Genomic DNA, 5,744 nt, shown 5'->3' with positions numbered 1-5,744 from the left:
GGTGACATTCCATTACCATGCTTTTGATGAGGTTGAACCTGGTGAGGAAAACTTGGAGACGCTCGTCTGCATGCTGCTTCATTATGAACAGGCTTGAGATATCTTTGGTCTGGCGCTTGTTCCCATAATACTGGCTTATGAACTTGTCACACAGGTCCTTGAAACTGGCAATTAAGCCTTTCGCCAAATTCTTGAACCAATTGAGCGCTGGTCCAGTAAGGCTCGTAGGAAAGCACTTGCACATCAAATGATCATTCTTCGTGTTCAGAGCCATTTTCAATTGGATATGGTAAACGTGATCGATCGTATCAGTCGTTCCGTCAAACAGGATGAAAACTGGCATGGAAAACTTCCTCAGATTAGGAACGTGCAGGATCTCGTCAGTAAATGGTGAATCAACCATTCATGCTGAAGAACGGAGGGCCTCATTTTCCATCTGAAGCTTTTGGGAGAATCATTTGATCTGCAGATCTGGCATCCGAACCCCTGTAGCTGTACGTAGCCATTGAAGGTCAGTAGGACGGATCGAATGATCTTTCCTCCGTGAGCTCTCTCCGCCATGCTGATGTATCCTTACGGTGATCAAACTCCATGGCTTCCTCTCGCCTTATCCTTTCTTGATATGAATCGAATGTCATGGCTCTTTCTCGCCTGATACGTTCATAATTCGGATCCAAATGAATAGATCCTTCTCGATCCTCCACGCAGCGAGCATTTGGCGGTAAATCGCCTGGTCTAATCTTTTCGCGGTGAATATCCACGTGATTGTTCTCTTCATACTCGCCTTGGTGAACAACATCGGGTTGCAAGGTTCTACCTCCTACAGGAGTTGGTCGCGGGATCGCTGGAGCCTTCTGACGCTCCATTCCAGCTTGCAATTCTGCATTCTCTCTTCGCAGGACTTCGATCATGCTCATCAAGCTTCGTCTGCTGGCCATTCTCTTGTGGATTAGAACTCTCGTCTCCTATCATCATTCTCGATCGGAGCAGAGTTATCAACCGTGAATTCCTAACTGGATCAGTCCTCCGCTGATGCGAACGCACTAGATCTAGCCTCAAACCAGCTAAATTCTGATCTCTTTCTGCTGGATTTGATCTACAATTTGTTAGTTCTACTCTTGCCGTGACTTCCTCATATCTAATTTTGGTAATCAAATCGATACTTTTCAGATCTGGCTCCAATCTTTAAGGATCAACTAGAATGAGGTCTCTACTAGACAGAGCACAACCTCGCCGACCTCAATCCAACTCCTAAAGATCAAGCCTCTTCTTCACGAATCAATCTTGATCGAACACGAAGCAATCTTGTTCATTCCCACGGACGGCGCCATTGAAGATGCAAGAAATTTTCCCTCCCAAATTAGAAAGAATAATTCTACACTTCAAAGATTTTCCAACTACTTTTTCCTCATTTTCAGTCTATTTATAGATTGTTACAGATCTTCTAGAAGCTTCCTAACTAACTCATTACTCTGGGTTGTTCCTCTGGGCTTTTCTTGATTATGGGCTCAATTCCTTCTATCTAAAATCGGGCTTTCGACCTGACTTCTCGGTCCTGGTCTTGACTAATGAAGACTCGGTCCAGAACGGTTGTCTTTGTCTAACCCACTCTTATCCATCTGGATCGTACCCGGCCTAAGTCATGTTTGGTATTCTCAATTTGATAGTACAATTTAAATATCATTAAAAATGGTAAGTGCCACTTAAAATGAAATAAAATTCTAAATATCAAGAATATCAGTTATTACTGAAGACTTTTATAAAAAAAAATTTATTTTTTAATTACCACTTAGAAACACTAACAACCAATTCTTCAATGACTTAAATATCATTTGAAATGAAAATTAGCTTAAACGATACGATAACAAAGAGAGTTGCATAGCTATGTTAGAAACAATATTATGAGCGTGTAACTGCTTGTTTGAACTTTATAACAAAAATAATAATTTGGAAGTGGAATAAACTTTTATTTCAATCAGTCATGATTGGTGAGTCTTGTGATTTAAATTGGCTACTTTAGCAGATGGGCAAGAATTGGTGCATTAAAAAAAATTCAATTGCTTGGAACTTTCCTAGCCAGCCATGCACGAAACTGGTGTTTGACTTCACCTTTTGAACAGACTCTTGCTATAAATAGGAGCACTATTTGCAAAGTCATTCAATGTTTCTACTCAAGTTTGCACAAAAAAGGTAAATAATCCTGCACAATTTAATAAAGTAGATCTACTGAATTAAATGATTGGATTTAGCCAATCATGTAATAAAATAAATATGGTCATTAGATAAGTGGGGATTTTTTTTTTTTACTTTATATTTATATTTATTTTATTATTATTATTATTATTAAAATATGGACTTTGAATGTGACAAATGCTGGCTCAGGTAAAATTCATACCATTTTTTTTTTTTTTTTTTTTTTTTTTTTTTTTTTTTTTTTTTGTAATTTTACAACATAAAACACTTTGATAAATAATTTAGATGAAATTATTTATCATTTAAAAGAAGTAGAACCTCAAAATAAAGCTCACACTATAATGATAAAGCAAAAGATACCATTTTATACTAACACTTGTGCTTTCAAATGAATCAAATTATTTACTTCTCTGCTCTTACATTTCATAAATATTTATATTATTTGCAGGCTTTATTCAGCTTGAAAATTAAGGGTGGACAAATAATCCGTGAATCTGCGAATTCGATCCGTGCGGATCAAATTCCTATATTCACAGATCGGTGACGGATTTAAAAAAATCGAATTTCTAGCTCACGAATACATATATATATATATATATATATATATATATATATATGTATGTATTCAAAGAATGTATTAGTTAATTTAATAATCGATGATCATTTAATGGACTCAAAGAATGTACTAATTATTGATTATTTAAATATATGAATTAATGATGATAAATTAAAATTTAATCTATTAAATTATGATTTAAAAATAAATAATATTAGACTATTAAAAAAAAACTTCCATTCGTGAATTCAATTTAACCCGATCAATTATTAAACGAATTTAATTTAATTTAATTTAATTTAATCGGTGAGATAACAAATTCAGATATTTTCAATTTCTTAGTGAATCAAAATAAATGTATTAGCTAATCCGATCACCACCCAAAACACAATTACCGACCTACACAACCCACCTTGTATGACTTTTGCAACTACCAGTCTCCAAAGCATTTAATGTGGTTGCATTTTGTCTACAAAAGGTATCAACCTTTTTTTGCACTTACCAGTCTCCAAAACATTTAATCTGGTTGCATTTAGTCTACAACAAACAAAAGGCATCAACTTTTTCCCGCGGTGTGAATTAAAAATTAGACCACTTTTGCTCCTCTTAAGGAATGCTTTTATAGTTTTGGAATTTTCCACAGCCACATGCATGAAAACAATGTTTAAAATATAGTTTTATTTTGAAAATTGTGCATGCATTTTCCTTCAAGTGTCACGTGAAGCCAATTTTCAAATAAGATTCAACATGGTAATAAATATATTTTTGATTATGATTGAATATTTATTTCGTACACGTAATTACAAGATAAATTTAAAATTAGTGTAATTATATACAAATTACGTTTAAATTTACAACTCAATCTAAGTTGATCCCTTTTCATTGGGCATCAGTTTCGTTAAGCTATAGGTATTTTTGCTCATCAATTACTGAAAAAAAAAAAAATTGCGAATTTTATTGTAGAAGGATGTGTATGACTATTTACCATCTCATGTTATTAATTAAAAGTCAATGAATTGGTGAATAGAATTATTGAGAAATGTTCTTGTCCATTCAAAGTTCAAATGAGTGCACGACTTTACAAAGAATTTTATCTTTAATGAAAATGCCAGTTAGCTCGTGACATTTATCATTTTAGATTAATGTTAGTTCAGTATAGAGGAGCCAACCAAAGAAGAAAGTGCATCATGGCTCTGTAGCATCTACAACTGCATGTCTTTATTATGCATACTTTTCATAGACAAAAGAAAAAATATACTAGTAATATAAAATTAAGAAAAAAAAAATTAATGGTGTCATTTTATTATCTATTAAACACTTAAAGCTCAGCAAATTTACATAAATACGAAATTATACATATATATATATAAAGTGGTGTTCAACTCTTTACTAATGAGCAGAAAATATTATGCTCACTTTTAATTGTAATTTAATGCAATTAGTTAATTAATCTTTATTTTCTCTATTTTAAAAAACTTATTTATTCTTTTTATTACCATTAAATCATTAAGGTAAAAACAAACTAGATACTTCATTAAAGAAAATAAAAATAAAAGAGCTGCTCTTCTTATTATTCTTTTCCATCACTACTCCTTTCTATGGATTCCAATAGTTTAGACTGTTAGTTCATAGTGGAACTCATCTCTCTTGGCTTCGTTTGTATATAAGATTTGATGATTTTTTTTTTCTTTCCCTTTTTTGATAATTGTAATTGAATGGTAAATCTGTTTGGATATATGGATTTTGGAGTCTTGGTATTCCTTGATTTACAGAAACTAACGTATTTAGGTTTATTTATTTATTTTATTTTATTCTTTTTGGTTATTTTTTTAGTGACGGATTCAAAAAATTATGTGAGGAGTAGCCTTTTAATTTGTCGGGACAAATTTATATAATGGGTTCATTTTTGTAATTTCAGTGGGGCAACTTCATAAATTTTTAAAAATTTAAAATATAAAATGTAGAGAAAAAAAATTTAGTAGGGGTGGATGTGCCACTGTTTTTTATGTGGTATTTATTAATTTTCTACTTAGAAAGATGGGTGACTCAAACCAGAACTCCCACATAATTCCCAATAGTGCCTCTACAACTGGACATGAATTTTGAAGGCTTTTGTAGTAACATATTTTGATATGTGAAATATAAAGAATTAATACTCATAAAAAAAACGAAAAGAAGAAGAGAGAATTAATTAATTAAAAGGCGGAGGCCAGCACATAATGCATGTTCTGTAAATCTATTAAATCTCCGTAAGGGTGTGTTTGGATAGTATTAGTTATGAGAGAAAAGAAAAGAAAAGAAAGGATAGTATTAGTGAGAAAAGAAAAGAAAAGAAAAGAAAGGATAGTAATAATTTCTATTTGTGTTTGGATAGACAGGGGAGAAAAGAAAAGAAGTGATAGTTATTTTTGTTTGGATAAGATAGAGGAGAGAAAAGAAAAGAAAGGATAATAGACAAATTACTTTTTTACCCTTTCATAACCATGGGACTTGGATGGAATAATAAATCTGTGTATTGATTTGTGGAGGCTAATTTTGGTATTATCAAAATACCACTAAAATCACTATCCTTTCTCTCACTATCTCTCCCTATCTTCTCAATTTTGAGGAGAAAGCAAATAAGAGATAAGGAGGGATAGCTATCCCTCCCTATCTCTCCTTATCACTCCCTATCCCTCCACTTAAGTTACCCAAACACAAACTTACACTATCCTCTCTTTTCTTTTCTCTCCCTATCCCTCCAAATCAACCCTACCAAACACACCCTAAGGGAGTATTGGTAGCGGGTGTGCAAGTGGAAAAAAACGCCGATAATTGATTCTACAACATCACGTGGGTCAAATTTCGTCCTGACATCGCATTGATTGCGATGTTTCACCAATATAAATTCAATGTTGATTTGGCAAACGCCGTTGACGTGGCAACTTCTTGATGTGGGAAACGCCGTTGATGTTGACTGAGGTCCTTAAATCTCTACTGATTGGGGACTTGTTTT

The sequence above is a fragment of the Cornus florida genome, unplaced genomic scaffold, assembly GCF_030987335.1.
Source record: "Cornus florida cultivar Cherokee Brave unplaced genomic scaffold, ASM3098733v1 CherokeeBrave_3.0.0_Hap2_Chr05, whole genome shotgun sequence".
Lineage (NCBI taxonomy): Eukaryota > Viridiplantae > Streptophyta > Magnoliopsida > Cornales > Cornaceae > Cornus > Cornus florida.
This window is presented reverse-complemented; position numbering follows the sequence as displayed.